The sequence below is a fragment of the Phoenix dactylifera genome, chromosome 4 (genome assembly GCF_051530095.1).
Source record: "Phoenix dactylifera cultivar Ajwa chromosome 4, Ajwa_hap1_PhDact_Kaust_v1.1, whole genome shotgun sequence".
Lineage (NCBI taxonomy): Eukaryota > Viridiplantae > Streptophyta > Magnoliopsida > Arecales > Arecaceae > Phoenix > Phoenix dactylifera.
In genome coordinates this window covers 35,634,835-35,648,341 of record NC_143193.1, presented here as the reverse complement: position 1 = coordinate 35,648,341, position 13,507 = coordinate 35,634,835, and the positions used below count along the sequence as shown (strand labels likewise).

At 49.6% G+C, this 13,507-nt stretch overlaps 31 non-coding genes and 6 pseudogenes across 31 annotated transcripts; all 37 read left to right on the top strand.

Moving 5' to 3' along the window:
* Positions 1–18: 18 nt before the first annotated feature.
* Positions 19–137, top strand: LOC149758427 (5S ribosomal RNA). Its single transcript, XR_016400488.1, has one exon. It is a non-coding gene; the product is annotated as a 5S ribosomal RNA (ribosomal RNA).
* Positions 138–385: 248 nt separating this feature from the next.
* On the top strand, positions 386–504 carry LOC149758426 (5S ribosomal RNA). Its single transcript, XR_016402074.1, has one exon. It is a non-coding gene; the product is annotated as a 5S ribosomal RNA (ribosomal RNA).
* Positions 505–750: 246 nt separating this feature from the next.
* On the top strand, positions 751–869 carry LOC149758425 (5S ribosomal RNA; annotated as a pseudogene).
* Positions 870–1,115: 246 nt separating this feature from the next.
* Positions 1,116–1,234, top strand: LOC149758424 (5S ribosomal RNA). Its single transcript, XR_016408030.1, has one exon. It is a non-coding gene; the product is annotated as a 5S ribosomal RNA (ribosomal RNA).
* Positions 1,235–1,480: 246 nt separating this feature from the next.
* Positions 1,481–1,599, top strand: LOC149758423 (5S ribosomal RNA). The gene has a single exon (XR_016408598.1). It is a non-coding gene; the product is annotated as a 5S ribosomal RNA (ribosomal RNA).
* A 247-nt stretch (positions 1,600–1,846) lies between these two features.
* On the top strand, positions 1,847–1,965 carry LOC149758422 (5S ribosomal RNA). The gene has a single exon (XR_016408021.1). It is a non-coding gene; the product is annotated as a 5S ribosomal RNA (ribosomal RNA).
* A 246-nt stretch (positions 1,966–2,211) lies between these two features.
* On the top strand, positions 2,212–2,330 carry LOC149758421 (5S ribosomal RNA). The gene has a single exon (XR_016408010.1). It is a non-coding gene; the product is annotated as a 5S ribosomal RNA (ribosomal RNA).
* A 246-nt stretch (positions 2,331–2,576) lies between these two features.
* On the top strand, positions 2,577–2,695 carry LOC149758420 (5S ribosomal RNA). The gene has a single exon (XR_016411888.1). It is a non-coding gene; the product is annotated as a 5S ribosomal RNA (ribosomal RNA).
* Positions 2,696–2,943: 248 nt separating this feature from the next.
* LOC149758419 (5S ribosomal RNA) lies at positions 2,944–3,062 on the top strand. The gene has a single exon (XR_016408000.1). It is a non-coding gene; the product is annotated as a 5S ribosomal RNA (ribosomal RNA).
* Positions 3,063–3,308: 246 nt separating this feature from the next.
* Positions 3,309–3,427, top strand: LOC149758418 (5S ribosomal RNA; annotated as a pseudogene).
* Positions 3,428–3,673: 246 nt separating this feature from the next.
* LOC149758417 (5S ribosomal RNA) lies at positions 3,674–3,792 on the top strand. The gene has a single exon (XR_016407988.1). It is a non-coding gene; the product is annotated as a 5S ribosomal RNA (ribosomal RNA).
* A 246-nt stretch (positions 3,793–4,038) lies between these two features.
* On the top strand, positions 4,039–4,157 carry LOC149758416 (5S ribosomal RNA). The gene has a single exon (XR_016407978.1). It is a non-coding gene; the product is annotated as a 5S ribosomal RNA (ribosomal RNA).
* A 246-nt stretch (positions 4,158–4,403) lies between these two features.
* Positions 4,404–4,522, top strand: LOC149758415 (5S ribosomal RNA). Its single transcript, XR_016407275.1, has one exon. It is a non-coding gene; the product is annotated as a 5S ribosomal RNA (ribosomal RNA).
* A 247-nt stretch (positions 4,523–4,769) lies between these two features.
* On the top strand, positions 4,770–4,888 carry LOC149758414 (5S ribosomal RNA). The gene has a single exon (XR_016407967.1). It is a non-coding gene; the product is annotated as a 5S ribosomal RNA (ribosomal RNA).
* Positions 4,889–5,134: 246 nt separating this feature from the next.
* Positions 5,135–5,253, top strand: LOC149758413 (5S ribosomal RNA). The gene has a single exon (XR_016400676.1). It is a non-coding gene; the product is annotated as a 5S ribosomal RNA (ribosomal RNA).
* A 246-nt stretch (positions 5,254–5,499) lies between these two features.
* On the top strand, positions 5,500–5,618 carry LOC149758412 (5S ribosomal RNA). The gene has a single exon (XR_016401794.1). It is a non-coding gene; the product is annotated as a 5S ribosomal RNA (ribosomal RNA).
* A 248-nt stretch (positions 5,619–5,866) lies between these two features.
* LOC149758411 (5S ribosomal RNA) lies at positions 5,867–5,985 on the top strand. The gene has a single exon (XR_016401761.1). It is a non-coding gene; the product is annotated as a 5S ribosomal RNA (ribosomal RNA).
* A 246-nt stretch (positions 5,986–6,231) lies between these two features.
* LOC149758410 (5S ribosomal RNA) lies at positions 6,232–6,350 on the top strand (annotated as a pseudogene).
* Positions 6,351–6,596: 246 nt separating this feature from the next.
* LOC149758409 (5S ribosomal RNA) lies at positions 6,597–6,715 on the top strand. Its single transcript, XR_016407956.1, has one exon. It is a non-coding gene; the product is annotated as a 5S ribosomal RNA (ribosomal RNA).
* Positions 6,716–6,961: 246 nt separating this feature from the next.
* On the top strand, positions 6,962–7,080 carry LOC149758408 (5S ribosomal RNA). Its single transcript, XR_016410581.1, has one exon. It is a non-coding gene; the product is annotated as a 5S ribosomal RNA (ribosomal RNA).
* Positions 7,081–7,326: 246 nt separating this feature from the next.
* LOC149758407 (5S ribosomal RNA) lies at positions 7,327–7,445 on the top strand (annotated as a pseudogene).
* A 247-nt stretch (positions 7,446–7,692) lies between these two features.
* Positions 7,693–7,811, top strand: LOC149758406 (5S ribosomal RNA). Its single transcript, XR_016407945.1, has one exon. It is a non-coding gene; the product is annotated as a 5S ribosomal RNA (ribosomal RNA).
* A 246-nt stretch (positions 7,812–8,057) lies between these two features.
* Positions 8,058–8,176, top strand: LOC149758405 (5S ribosomal RNA). The gene has a single exon (XR_016402455.1). It is a non-coding gene; the product is annotated as a 5S ribosomal RNA (ribosomal RNA).
* Positions 8,177–8,422: 246 nt separating this feature from the next.
* Positions 8,423–8,541, top strand: LOC149758404 (5S ribosomal RNA). Its single transcript, XR_016411887.1, has one exon. It is a non-coding gene; the product is annotated as a 5S ribosomal RNA (ribosomal RNA).
* A 248-nt stretch (positions 8,542–8,789) lies between these two features.
* Positions 8,790–8,908, top strand: LOC149758403 (5S ribosomal RNA). The gene has a single exon (XR_016407934.1). It is a non-coding gene; the product is annotated as a 5S ribosomal RNA (ribosomal RNA).
* Positions 8,909–9,154: 246 nt separating this feature from the next.
* On the top strand, positions 9,155–9,273 carry LOC149758402 (5S ribosomal RNA; annotated as a pseudogene).
* Positions 9,274–9,519: 246 nt separating this feature from the next.
* On the top strand, positions 9,520–9,638 carry LOC149758401 (5S ribosomal RNA). The gene has a single exon (XR_016407923.1). It is a non-coding gene; the product is annotated as a 5S ribosomal RNA (ribosomal RNA).
* Positions 9,639–9,884: 246 nt separating this feature from the next.
* Positions 9,885–10,003, top strand: LOC149758400 (5S ribosomal RNA). Its single transcript, XR_016407914.1, has one exon. It is a non-coding gene; the product is annotated as a 5S ribosomal RNA (ribosomal RNA).
* Positions 10,004–10,249: 246 nt separating this feature from the next.
* LOC149758399 (5S ribosomal RNA) lies at positions 10,250–10,368 on the top strand. The gene has a single exon (XR_016408307.1). It is a non-coding gene; the product is annotated as a 5S ribosomal RNA (ribosomal RNA).
* A 247-nt stretch (positions 10,369–10,615) lies between these two features.
* On the top strand, positions 10,616–10,734 carry LOC149758398 (5S ribosomal RNA). Its single transcript, XR_016407912.1, has one exon. It is a non-coding gene; the product is annotated as a 5S ribosomal RNA (ribosomal RNA).
* A 246-nt stretch (positions 10,735–10,980) lies between these two features.
* On the top strand, positions 10,981–11,099 carry LOC149758397 (5S ribosomal RNA). The gene has a single exon (XR_016400675.1). It is a non-coding gene; the product is annotated as a 5S ribosomal RNA (ribosomal RNA).
* A 246-nt stretch (positions 11,100–11,345) lies between these two features.
* Positions 11,346–11,464, top strand: LOC149758396 (5S ribosomal RNA). Its single transcript, XR_016404103.1, has one exon. It is a non-coding gene; the product is annotated as a 5S ribosomal RNA (ribosomal RNA).
* Positions 11,465–11,712: 248 nt separating this feature from the next.
* On the top strand, positions 11,713–11,831 carry LOC149758395 (5S ribosomal RNA). Its single transcript, XR_016407907.1, has one exon. It is a non-coding gene; the product is annotated as a 5S ribosomal RNA (ribosomal RNA).
* A 246-nt stretch (positions 11,832–12,077) lies between these two features.
* Positions 12,078–12,196, top strand: LOC149758394 (5S ribosomal RNA; annotated as a pseudogene).
* A 246-nt stretch (positions 12,197–12,442) lies between these two features.
* LOC149758393 (5S ribosomal RNA) lies at positions 12,443–12,561 on the top strand. Its single transcript, XR_016407898.1, has one exon. It is a non-coding gene; the product is annotated as a 5S ribosomal RNA (ribosomal RNA).
* A 246-nt stretch (positions 12,562–12,807) lies between these two features.
* Positions 12,808–12,926, top strand: LOC149758392 (5S ribosomal RNA). Its single transcript, XR_016407888.1, has one exon. It is a non-coding gene; the product is annotated as a 5S ribosomal RNA (ribosomal RNA).
* Positions 12,927–13,172: 246 nt separating this feature from the next.
* Positions 13,173–13,291, top strand: LOC149758391 (5S ribosomal RNA). The gene has a single exon (XR_016407274.1). It is a non-coding gene; the product is annotated as a 5S ribosomal RNA (ribosomal RNA).
* The last annotated feature ends 216 nt before the right edge of the window (positions 13,292–13,507 follow it).

The following is a 13,507-nucleotide window of genomic DNA, read 5'->3' as shown; positions in this document are numbered from 1 at the left end:
TTTCGAAGGGCATGTCATGGGTGCGATCATACCAGCACTAATGCACCGGATCCCATCAGAACTCCGGAGTTAAGCGTGCTTGGGCGAGAGTAGTACTAGGATGGGTGACCCCCTGGGAAGTCCTCGTGTTGCACCCTTTTTATTTTTTTCTCCACTTTTTTATTTTTTGATAATATTTATTTTTAATTTTTCGGCTTTTGGCTTTTTCTCTTCGGATAATTTTTTTCCCCCAAAAATAAACTGAGTCCGGAGACTGGCGGTGCCATGCCGCATAGCGGGAATAGCGCGTTGAATCCTACGCCAGAACGGCCCCGGCGGCGCGAATGTCTCGGGCCGTCGAGGTCTGCTGCTTTGTCATAAAAGGGAGTTTCGATGGGCATGTCATAGGTGCGATCATACCAGCACTAATGCACCGGATCCCATCAGAACTCCGCAGTTAAGCGTGCTTGGGCGAGAGTAGTACTAGGATGGGTGACCCCCTGGGAAGTCCTCGTGTTGCACCCCTTTTATTTTTTGCCCGCTTTTTTATTTTTTGATAACATTTATTTTTAATTTTTCGGCTTTTGGCTTTTCCTCTTCGGATAATTTTTTTCCCCCGAAAATAAACTGAGTCCGGAGACTCGCGGTGCCATGCCGCATAGCGGAACAGCGCGTTGAATCCTACGCCAGAACGGCCCCGGCAGCGTGAATGTCTCGGGCCGTCGCGGTCTGCTGCTTTGTCATAAAAGGGAGTTTCGAAGGGCATGTCATGGGTGCGATCATACCAGCACTAATGCACCGGATCCCATCATAACTCCGCAGTTAGGCGTGCTTGGGCGAGAGAAGTACTAGGATGGGTGACCCCCTGGGAAGTCCTCGTGTTGCACCCTTTTTATTTTTTGCCCGCTTTTTTATTTTTTGATAATATTTATTTTTAATTTTTTGGCTTTTGGCTTTTCCTCTTCGGATAATTTTTTCCCCCCGAAAATAAACTGAGTCCGGAGACTGGCGGTGCCATGCCGCATAGCGGAACAGCGCGTTGAATCCTACGCCAGAACGGCCCCGGCAGCGCGAATGTCTCGGGCCGTCGAGGTCTGCTGCTTTGTCATAAAAGGGAGTTTCGAAGGGCATGTCATGGGTGCGATCATACCAGCACTAATGCACCGGATCCCATCAGAACTCCGCAGTTAAGCGTGCTTGGGCGAGAGTAGTACTAGGATGGGTGACCCCCTGGGAAGTCCTCGTGTTGCACCCCTTTTATTTTTTGCCCGCTTTTTTATTTTTTGATAACATTTATTTTTTATTTTTCGGCTTTTGGCTTTTCCTCTTCGGATAATTTTTTTCCCCCGAAAATAAACTGAGTCCGGAGACTGGCGGTGCCATGCCGCATAGCGGAACAGCGTGTTGAATCCTACGCCAGAACGGCCCCGGCAGCGCGAATGTCTCGGGCCGTCGAGGTCTGCTACTTTGTCATAAAAGGGAGTTTCGAAGGGCATGTCTTGGGTGCGATCATACCAGCACTAATGCACCGGATCCTATCAGAGCTCCGCAGTTAAGCGTGCTTGGGCGAGAGTAGTACTAGGATGGGTGACCCCCTGGGAAGTCCTCATGTTGCACCCTTTTTATTTTTTGCCCGCTTTTTTATTTTTTGATAATATTTATTTTTAATTTTTTGGCTTTTGGCTTTTCCTCTTTGGATAATTTTTTCCCCCCGACAATAAACTGGGTCCGGAGACTGGCGGTGCCATGCCGCATAGCGGGACCAGCGCGTTGAATCCTACGCCAGAACGGCCCCGGCAGCGCGAATGTCTCGGGCCGTCGAGGTCTGCTGCTTTGTCATAAAAGGGAGTTTCGAAGGGCATATCATGGGTGCGATCATACCAGCACTAATGCACCGGATCCCATCAGAACTCCGCAGTTAAGCGTGCTTGGGCGAGAGTAGTACTAGGATGGGTGACCCCCTGGGAAGTCCTCGTGTTGCACCCCTTTTATTTTTTGCCCGCTTTTTTCTTTTTTGATAACATTTATTTTTAATTTTTTGGCTTTTGGCTTTTCCTCTTCGGATAATTTTTTTCCCTCGAAAATAAACTGAGTCCGGAGACTCGCGGTGCCATGCCGCATAGCGGAACAGCGCATTGAATCCTACGCCAGAACGGCCCCGGCAGCGCGAATGTCTCGGGCCGTCGAGGTCTGCTGCTTTGTCATAAAAGGGTGTTTCGATGGGCATGTCATGGGTGCGATCATACCAGCACTAATGCACCGGATCCCATCAGAACTCCGCAGTTAAGCGTGCTTGGGCGAGAGTAGTACTAGGATGGGTGACCCCCTGGGAAGTCCTCGTGTTGCACCCCTTTTATTTTTTGCCCGCTTTTTTATTTTTTGATAATATTTATTTTTAATTTTTCGGCTTTTGGCTTTTCCTCTTCGGATAATTTTTTTCCCCCGAAAATAAACTGAGTCCGGAGACTCGCGGTGCCATGCCGCATAGCGGAACAGCGCGTTGAATCCTACGCCAGAACGGCCCCGGCAGCGCGAATGTCTCGGGCCGTCGAGGTCTGCTGCTTTGTCATAAAAGGGAGTTTCGAAGGGCATGTCATGGGTGCGATCATACCAGCACTAATGCACCGGATCCCATCAGAACTCCGCAGTTAAGCGTGCTTGGGCGAGAGTAGTACTAGGATGGGTGACCCCCTGGGAAGTCCTCGTGTTGCACCCTTTTTATTTTTTTCTCCACTTTTTTATTTTTTGATAATATTTATTTTTAATTTTTCGGCTTTTGGCTTTTCCTCTTCGGATAATTTTTTTCCCCCGAAAATAAACTGAGTCCGGAGACTGGCGGTGCCATGCCGCATAGCGGGAATAGCGCGTTGAATCCTACGCCAGAACGGCCCCGGCGGCGCGAATGTCTCGGGCCGTCGAGGTCTGCTGCTTTGTCATAAAAGGGAGTTTCGATGGGCATGTCATGGGTGCGATCATACCAGCACTAATGCACCGGATCCCATCAGAACTCCGCAGTTAAGCGTGCTTGGGCGAGAGTAGTACTAGGATGGGTGACCCCCTGGGAAGTCCTCGTGTTGCACCCCTTTTATTTTTTGCCCGCTTTTTTATTTTTTGATAATATTTATTTTTAATTTTTCGGCTTTTGGCTTTTCCTCTTCGGATAATTTTTTTCCCCCGAAAATAAACTGAGTCCGGAGACTCGCGGTGCCATGCCGCATAGCGGAACAGCGCGTTGAATCCTACGCCAGAACGGCCCCGGCAGCGCGAATGTCTCGGGCCGTCGCGGTCTGCTGCTTTGTCATAAAAGGGAGTTTCGAAGGGCATGTCATGGGTGCGATCATACCAGCACTAATGCACCGGATCCCATCATAACTCCGCAGTTAGGCGTGCTTGGGCGAGAGAAGTACTAGGATGGGTGACCCCCTGGGAAGTCCTCGTGTTGCACCCTTTTTATTTTTTGCCTGCTTTTTTATTTTTTGATAATATTTATTTTTAATTTTTTGGCTTTTGGCTTTTCCTCTTCGGATAATTTTTTCCCCCCGAAAATAAACTGAGTCCGGAGACTGGCGGTGCCATGCCGCATAGCGGAACAGCGCGTTGAATCCTACGCCAGAACGGCCCCGGCAGCGCGAATGTCTCGGGCCGTCGAGGTCTGCTGCTTTGTCATAAAAGGGAGTTTCGAAGGGCATGTCATGGGTGCGATCATACCAGCACTAATGCACCGGATCCCATCAGAACTCCGCAGTTAAGCGTGCTTGGGCGAGAGTAGTACTAGGATGGGTGACCCCCTGGGAAGTCCTCGTGTTGCACCCCTTTTATTTTTTGCCCGCTTTTTTATTTTTTGATAACATTTATTTTTTATTTTTCGGCTTTTGGCTTTTCCTCTTCGGATAATTTTTTTCCCCCGAAAATAAATTGAGTCCGGAGACTGGCGGTGCCATGCCGCATAGCGGAACAGCGCGTTGAGTCCTACGCCAGAAGGGCCCCGGCAGCGCGAATGTCTCGGGCCGTCGAGGTCTGCTGCTTTGTCATAAAAGGGAGTTTCGAAGGGCATGTCATGGGTGCGATCATACCAGCACTAATGCACCGGATCCCATCAGAACTCCGCAGTTAAGCGTGCTTGGGCGAGAGTAGTACTAGGATGGGTGACCCCCTGGGAAGTCCTCGTGTTGCACCCCTTTTATTTTTTGCCCGCTTTTTTATTTTTTGATAACATTTATTTTTTATTTTTCGGCTTTTGGCTTTTCCTCTTCGGATAATTTTTTTCCCCCGAAAATAAACTGAGTCCGGAGACTGGCGGTGCCATGCCGCATAGCGGAACAGCGTGTTGAATCCTACGCCTGAACGGCCCCGGCAGCGCGAATGTCTCGGGCCGTCGACGTCTGCTACTTTGTCATAAAAGGGAGTTTCGAAAGGCATGTCTTGGGTGCGATCATACCAGCACTAATGCACCGGATCCTATCAGAACTCCGCAGTTAAGCGTGCTTGGGCGAGAGTAGTACTAGGATGGGTGACCCCCTGGGAAGTCCTCATGTTGCACCCTTTTTATTTTTTGCCCGCTTTTTTATTTTTTGATAATATTTATTTTTAATTTTTTGGCTTTTGGCTTTTCCTCTTCGGATAATTTTTTTCCCCCGACAATAAACTGGGTCCGGAGACTGGCGGTGCCATGCCGCATAGCGGGACCAGCGCGTTGAATCCTACGCCAGAACGGCCCCGGCAGCGCGAATGTCTCGGGCCGTCGAGGTCTGCTGCTTTGTCATAAAAGGGAGTTTCGAAGGGCATATCATGGGTGCGATCATACCAGCACTAATGCACCGGATCCCATCAGAACTCCGCAGTTAAGCGTGCTTGGGCGAGAGTAGTACTAGGATGGGTGACCCCCTGGGAAGTCCTCGTGTTGCACCCCTTTTATTTTTTGCCCGCTTTTTTCTTTTTTGATAACATTTATTTTTAATTTTTTGGCTTTTGGCTTTTCCTCTTCGGATAATTTTTTTCCCTCGAAAATAAACTGAGTCCGGAGACTCGCGGTGCCATGCCGCATAGCGGAACAGCGCATTGAATCCTACGCCAGAACGGCCCCGGCAGCGCGAATGTCTCGGGCCGTCGAGGTCTGCTGCTTTGTCATGAAAGGGTGTTTCGATGGGCATGTCATGGGTGCGGTCATACCAGCACTAATGCACCGGATCCCATCAGAACTCCGCAGTTAAGCGTGCTTGGGCGTGAGTAGTACTAGGATGGGTGACCCCCTGGGAAGTCCTCGTGTTGCACCCCTTTTATTTTTTGCCCGCTTTTTTATTTTTTGATAATATTTATTTTTAATTTTTCGGCTTTTGGCTTTTCCTCTTCGGATAATTTTTTTCCCCCGAAAATAAACTGAGTCCGGAGACTCGCGGTGCCATGCCGCATAGCGGAACAGCGCGTTGAATCCTACGCCAGAACGGCCCCGGCAGCGCGAATGTCTCGGGCCGTCGAGGTCTGCTGCTTTGTCATAAAAGGGAGTTTCGAAGGGCATGTCATGGGTGCGATCATACCAGCACTAATGCACCGGATCCCATCAGAACTCCGCAGTTAAGCGTGCTTGGGCGAGAGTAGTATTAGGATGGGTGACCCCCTGGGAAGTCCTCGTGTTGCACCCTTTTTATTTTTTTCTCCACTTTTTTATTTTTTGATAATATTTATTTTTAATTTTTCGGCTTTTGGCTTTTCCTCTTCGGATAATTTTTTTCCCCCGAAAATAAACTGAGTCCGGAGACTGGCGGTGCCATGCCGCATAGCGGGAATAGCGCGTTGAATCCTACGCCAGAACGGCCCCGGCGGCGCGAATGTCTCGGGCCGTCGAGGTCTGCTGCTTTGTCATAAAAGGGAGTTTCGATGGGCATGTCATGAGTGCGATCATACCAGCACTAATGCACCGGATCCCATCAGAACTCCGCAGTTAAGCGTGCTTGGGCGAGAGTAGTACTAGGATGGGTGACCCCCTGGGAAGTCCTCGTGTTGCACCCCTTTTATTTTTTGCCCGCTTTTTTATTTTTTGATAATATTTATTTTTAATTTTTCGGCTTTTGGCTTTTCCTCTTCGGATAATTTTTTTCCTCCGAAAATAAACTGAGTCCGGAGACTCGCGGTGCCATGCCGCATAGCGGAACAGCGCGTTGAATCCTACGCCAGAACGGCCCCGGCAGCGCGAATGTCTCGGGCCGTCGCGGTCTGCTGCTTTGTCATAAAAGGGAGTTTCGAAGGGCATGTCATGGGTGCGATCATACCAGCACTAATGCACCGGATCCCATCATAACTCCGCAGTTAGGCGTGCTTGGGCGAGAGAAGTACTAGGATGGGTGACCCCCTGGGAAGCCCTCGTGTTGCACCCTTTTTATTTTTTGCCTGCTTTTTTATTTTTTGATAATATTTATTTTTAATTTTTTGGCTTTTGGCTTTTCCTCTTCGGATAATTTTTTCCCCCCGAAAATAAACTGAGTCCGGAGACTGGCGGTGCCATGCCGCATAGCGGAACAGCGCGTTGAATCCTACGCCAGAACGGCCCCGGCAGCGCGAATGTCTCGGGCCGTCGAGGTCTGCTGCTTTGTCATAAAAGGGAGTTTCGAAGGGCATGTCATGGGTGCGATCATACCAGCACTAATGCACCGGATCCCATCAGAACTCCGCAGTTAAGCGTGCTTGGGCGAGAGTAGTACTAGGATGGGTGACCCCCTGGGAAGTCCTCGTGTTGCACCCCTTTTATTTTTTGCCCGCTTTTTTATTTTTTGATAACATTTATTTTTTATTTTTCGGCTTTTGGCTTTTCCTCTTCGGATAATTTTTTTCCCCCGAAAATAAATTGAGTCCGGAGACTGGCGGTGCCATGCCGCATAGCGGAACAGCGCGTTGAATCCTACGCCAGAACGGCCCCGGCAGCGCGAATGTCTCGGGCCGTCGAGGTCTGCTGCTTTGTCATAAAAGGGAGTTTCGAAGGGCATGTCATGGGTGCGACCATACCAGCACTAATGCACCGGATCCCATCAGAACTCCGCAGTTAAGCGTGCTTGGGCGAGAGTAGTACTAGGATGGGTGACCCCCTGGGAAGTCCTCGTGTTGCACCCCTTTTATTTTTTGCCCGCTTTTTTATTTTTTGATAACATTTATTTTTTATTTTTCGGCTTTTGGCTTTTCCTCTTCGGATAATTTTTTTCCCCCGAAAATAAACTGAGTCCGGAGACTGGCGGTGCCATGCCGCATAGCGGAACAGCGTGTTGAATCCTACGCCAGAACGGCCCCGGCAGCGCGAATGTCTCGGGCCGTCGAGGTCTGCTACTTTGTCATAAAAGGGAGTTTCGAAGGGCATGTCTTGGGTGCGATCATACCAGCACTAATGCACCGGATCCTATCAGAACTCCGCAGTTAAGCGTGCTTGGGCGAGAGTAGCACTAGGATGGGTGACCCCCTGGGAAGTCCTCATGTTGCACCCTTTTTATTTTTTGCCCGCTTTTTTATTTTTTGATAATATTTATTTTTAATTTTTTGGCTTTTGGCTTTTCCTCTTCGGATAATTTTTTTCCCCCGACAATAAACTGGGTCCGGAGACTGGCGGTGCCATGCCGCATAGCGGGACCAGCGCGTTGAATCCTACGCCAGAACGGCCCCGGCAGCGCGAATGTCTCGGGCCGTCGAGGTCTGCTGCTTTGTCATAAAAGGGAGTTTCGAAGGGCATATCATGGGTGCGATCATACCAGCACTAATGCACCGGATCCCATCAGAACTCCGCAGTTAAGCGTGCTTGGGCGAGAGTAGTACTAGGATGGGTGACCCCCTGGGAAGTCCTCGTGTTGCACCCCTTTTATTTTTTGCCCGCTTTTTTCTTTTTTGATAACATTTATTTTTAATTTTTTGGCTTTTGGCTTTTCCTCTTCGGATAATTTTTTTCCCTCGAAAATAAACTGAGTCCGGAGACTCGCGGTGCCATGCCGCATAGCGGAACAGCGCATTGAATCCTACGCCAGAACGGCCCCGGCAGCGCGAATGTCTCGGGCCGTCGAGGTCTGCTGCTTTGTCATGAAAGGGTGTTTCGATGGGCATGTCATGGGTGCGGTCATACCAGCGCTAATGCACCGGATCCCATCAGAACTCCGCAGTTAAGCGTGCTTGGGCGTGAGTAGTACTAGGATGGGTGACCCCCTGGGAAGTCCTCGTGTTGCACCCCTTTTATTTTTTGCCCGCTTTTTTATTTTTTGATAATATTTATTTTTAATTTTTCGGCTTTTGGCTTTTCCTCTTCGGATAATTTTTTTCTCCCGAAAATAAACTGAGTCCGGAGACTCGCGGTGCCATGCCGCATAGCGGAACAGCGCGTTGAATCCTACGCCAGAACGGCTCCGGCAGCGCGAATGTCTCGGGCCGTCGAGGTCTGCTGCTTTGTCATAAAAGGGAGTTTCGAAGGGCATGTCATGGGTGCGATCATACCAGCACTAATGCACCGGATCCCATCAGAACTCCGCAGTTAAGCGTGCTTGGGCGAGAGTAGTACTAGGATGGGTGACCCCCTGGGAAGTCCTCGTGTTGCACCCTTTTTATTTTTTTCTCCACTTTTTTATTTTTTGATAATATTTATTTTTAATTTTTCGGCTTTTGGCTTTTCCTCTTCGGATAATTTTTTTCCCCCGAAAATAAACTGAGTCCGGAGACTGGCGGTGCCATGCCGCATAGCGGGAATAGCGCGTTGAATCCTACGCCAGAACGGCCCCGGCGGCGCGAATGTCTCGGGCCGTCGAGGTCTGCTGCTTTGTCATAAAAGGGAGTTTCGATGGGCATGTCATGGGTGCGATCATACCAGCACTAATGCACCGGATCCCATCAGAACTCCGCAGTTAAGCGTGCTTGGGCGAGAGTAGTACTAGGATGGGTGACCCCCTGGGAAGTCCTCGTGTTGCACCCCTTTTATTTTTTGCCCGCTTTTTTATTTTTTGATAATATTTATTTTTAATTTTTCGGCTTTTGGCTTTTCCTCTTCGGATAATTTTTTTCCCCCGAAAATAAACTGAGTCCGGAGACTCGCGGTGCCATGCCGCATAGCGGAACAGCGCGTTGAATCCTACGCCAGAACGGCCCCGGCAGCGCGAATGTCTCGGGCCGTCGCGGTCTGCTGCTTTGTCATAAAAGGGAGTTTCGAAGGGCATGTCATGGGTGCGATCATACCAGCACTAATGCACCGGATCCCATCATAACTCCGCAGTTAGGCGTGCTTGGGCGAGAGAAGTACTAGGATGGGTGACCCCCTGGGAAGTCCTCGTGTTGCACCCTTTTTATTTTTTGCCTGCTTTTTTATTTTTTGATAATATTTATTTTTAATTTTTTGGCTTTTGGCTTTTCCTCTTCGGATAATTTTTTCCCCCCGAAAATAAACTGAGTCCGGAGACTGGCGGTGCCATGCCGCATAGCGGAACAGCGCGTTGAATCCTACGCCAGAACGGCCCCGGCAGCGCGAATGTCTCGGGCCGTCGAGGTCTGCTGCTTTGTCATAAAAGGGAGTTTCGAAGGGCATGTCATGGGTGCGATCATACCAGCACTAATGCACCGGATCCCATCAGAACTCCGCAGTTAAGCGTGCTTGGGCGAGAGTAGTACTAGGATGGGTGACCCCCTGGGAAGTCCTCGTGTTGCACCCCTTTTATTTTTTGCCCGCTTTTTTATTTTTTGATAACATTTATTTTTTATTTTTCGGCTTTTGGCTTTTCCTCTTCGGATAATTTTTTTCCCCCGAAAATAAATTGAGTCCGGAGACTGGCGGTGCCATGCCGCATAGCGGAACAGCGCGTTGAATCCTACGCCAGAACGGCCCCGGCAGCGCGAATGTCTCGGGCCGTCGAGGTCTGCTGCTTTGTCATAAAAGGGAGTTTCGAAGGGCATGTCATGGGTGCGATCATACCAGCACTAATGCACCGGATCCCATCAGAACTCCGCAGTTAAGCGTGCTTGGGCGAGAGTAGTACTAGGATGGGTGACCCCCTGGGAAGTCCTCGTGTTGCACCCCTTTTATTTTTTGCCCGCTTTTTTATTTTTTGATAACATTTATTTTTTATTTTTCGGCTTTTGGCTTTTCCTCTTCGGATAATTTTTTTCCCCCGAAAATAAACTGAGTCCGGAGACTGGCGGTGCCATGCCGCATAGCGGAACAGCGTGTTGAATCCTACGCCAGAACGGCCCCGGCAGCGCGAATGTCTCGGGCCGTCGAGGTCTGCTACTTTGTCATAAAAGGGAGTTTCGAAGGGCATGTCTTGGGTGCGATCATACTAGCACTAATGCACCGGATCCTATCAGAACTCCGCAGTTAAGCGTGCTTGGGCGAGAGTAGTACTAGGATGGGTGACCCCCTGGGAAGTCCTCATGTTGCACCCTTTTTATTTTTTGCCCGCTTTTTTATTTTTTGATAATATTTATTTTTAATTTTTTGGCTTTTGGCTTTTCCTCTTCGGATAATTTTTTTCCCCCGACAATAAACTGGGTCCGGAGACTGGCGGTGCCATGCCGCATAGCGGGACCAGCGCGTTGAATCCTACGCCAGAACGGCCCCGGCAGCGCGAATGTCTCGGGCCGTCGAGGTCTGCTGCTTTGTCATAAAAGGGAGTTTCGAAGGGCATATCATGGGTGCGATCATACCAGCACTAATGCACCGGATCCCATCAGAACTCCGCAGTTAAGCGTGCTTGGGCGAGAGTAGTACTAGGATGGGTGACCCCCTGGGAAGTCCTCGTGTTGCACCCCTTTTATTTTTTGCCCGCTTTTTTCTTTTTTGATAACATTTATTTTTAATTTTTTGGCTTTTGGCTTTTCCTCTTCGGATAATTTTTTTCCCTCGAAAATAAACTGAGTCCGGAGACTCGCGGTGCCATGCCGCATAGCGGAACAGCGCATTGAATCCTACGCCAGAACGGCCCCGGCAGCGCGAATGTCTCGGGCCGTCGAGGTCTGCTGCTTTGTCATGAAAGGGTGTTTCGATTGGCATGTCATGGGTGCGGTCATACCAGCACTAATGCACCGGATCCCATCAGAACTCCGCAGTTAAGCGTGCTTGGGCGTGAGTAGTACTAGGATGGGTGACCCCCTGGGAAGTCCTCGTGTTGCACCCCTTTTATTTTTTGCCCGCTTTTTTATTTTTTGATAATATTTATTTTTAATTTTTCGGCTTTTGGCTTTTCCTCTTCGGATAATTTTTTTCCCCCGAAAATAAACTGAGTCCGGAGACTCGCGGTGCCATGCCGCATAGCGGAACAGCGCGTTGAATCCTACGCCAGAACGGCCCCGGCAGCGCGAATGTCTCGGGCCGTCGAGGTCTGCTGCTTTGTCATAAAAGGGAGTTTCGAAGGGCATGTCATGGGTGCGATCATACCAGCACTAATGCACCGGATCCCATCAGAACTCCGCAGTTAGGCGTGCTTGGGCGAGAGTAGTACTAGGATGGGTGACCCCCTGGGAAGTCCTCGTGTTGCACCCTTTTTATTTTTTTCTCCACTTTTTTATTTTTTGATAATATTTATTTTTAATTTTTCGGCTTTTGGCTTTTCCTCTTCGGATAATTTTTTTCCCCCGAAAATAAACTGAGTCCGGAGACTGGCGGTGCCATGCCGCATAGCGGGAATAGCGCGTTGAATCCTACGCCAGAACGGCCCCGGCGGCGCGAATGTCTCGGGCCGTCGAGGTCTGCTGCTTTGTCATAAAAGGGAGTTTCGATGGGCATGTCATGGGTGCGATCATACCAGCACTAATGCACCGGATCCCATCAGAACTCCGCAGTTAAGCGTGCTTGGGCGAGAGTAGTACTAGGATGGGTGACCCCCTGGGAAGTCCTCGTGTTGCACCCCTTTTATTTTTTGCCCGCTTTTTTATTTTTTGATAATATTTATTTTTAATTTTTCGGCTTTTGGCTTTTCCTCTTCGGATAATTTTTTTCCCCCGAAAATAAACTGAGTCCGGAGACTCGCGGTGCCATGCCGCATAGCGGAACAGCGTGTTGAATCCTACGCCAGAACGGCCCCGGCAGCGCGAATGTCTCGGGCCGTCGCGGTCTGCTGCTTTGTCATAAAAGGGAGTTTCGAAGGGCATGTCATGGGTGCGATCATACCAGCACTAATGCACCGGATCCCATCATAACTCCGCAGTTAGGCGTGCTTGGGCGAGAGAAGTACTAGGATGGGTGACCCCCTGGGAAGTCCTCGTGTTGCACCCTTTTTATTTTTTGCCTGCTTTTTTATTTTTTGATAATATTTATTTTTAATTTTTTGGCTTTTGGCTTTTCCTCTTCGGATAATTTTTTCCCCCCGAAAATAAACTGAGTCCGGAGACTGGCGGTGCCATGCCGCATAGCGGAACAGCGCGTTGAATCCTACGCCAGAACGGCCCCGGCAGCGCGAATGTCTCGGGCCGTCGAGGTCTGCTGCTTTGTCATAAAAGGGAGTTTCGAAGGGCATGTCATGGGTGCGATCATACCAGCACTAATGCACCGGATCCCATCAGAACTCCGCAGTTAAGCGTGCTTGGGCGAGAGTAGTACTAGGATGGGTGACCCCCTGGGAAGTCCTCGTGTTGCACCCCTTTTATTTTTTGCCCGCTTTTTTATTTTTTGATAACATTTATTTTTTATTTTTCGGCTTTTGGCTTTTCCTCTTCGGATAATTTTTTTCCCCCGAAAATAAATTGAGTCCGGAGACTGGCGGTGCCATGCCGCATAGCGGAACAGCGCGTTGAGTCCTACGCCAGAAGGGCCCCGGCAGCGCGAATGTCTCGGGCCGTCGAGGTCTGCTGCTTTGTCATAAAAGGGAGTTTCGAAGGGCATGTCATGGGTGCGATCATACCAGCACTAATGCACCGGATCCCATCAGAACTCCGCAGTTAAGCGTGCTTGGGCGAGAGTAGTACTAGGATGGGTGACCCCCTGGGAAGTCCTCGTGTTGCACCCCTTTTATTTTTTGCCCGCTTTTTTATTTTTTGATAACATTTATTTTTTATTTTTCGGCTTTTGGCTTTTCCTCTTCGGATAATTTTTTTCCCCCGAAAATAAACTGAGTCCGGAGACTGGCGGTGCCATGCCGCATAGCGGAACAGCGTGTTGAATCCTACGCCTGAACGGCCCCGGCAGCGCGAATGTCTCGGGCCGTCGACGTCTGCTACTTTGTCATAAAAGGGAGTTTCGAAAGGCATGTCTTGGGTGCGATCATACCAGCACTAATGCACCGGATCCTATCAGAACTCCGCAGTTAAGCGTGCTTGGGCGAGAGTAGTACTAGGATGGGTGACCCCCTGGGAAGTCCTCATGTTGCACCCTTTTTATTTTTTGCCCGCTTTTTTATTTTTTGATAATATTTATTTTTAATTTTTTGGCTTTTGGCTTTTCCTCTTCGGATAATTTTTTTCCCCCGACAATAAACTGGGTCCGGAGACTGGCGGTGCCATGCCGCATAGCGGGACCAGCGCGTTGAATCCTACGCCAGAACGGCCCCGGCAGCGCGAATGTCTCGGGCCGTCGAGGTCTGCTGCTTTG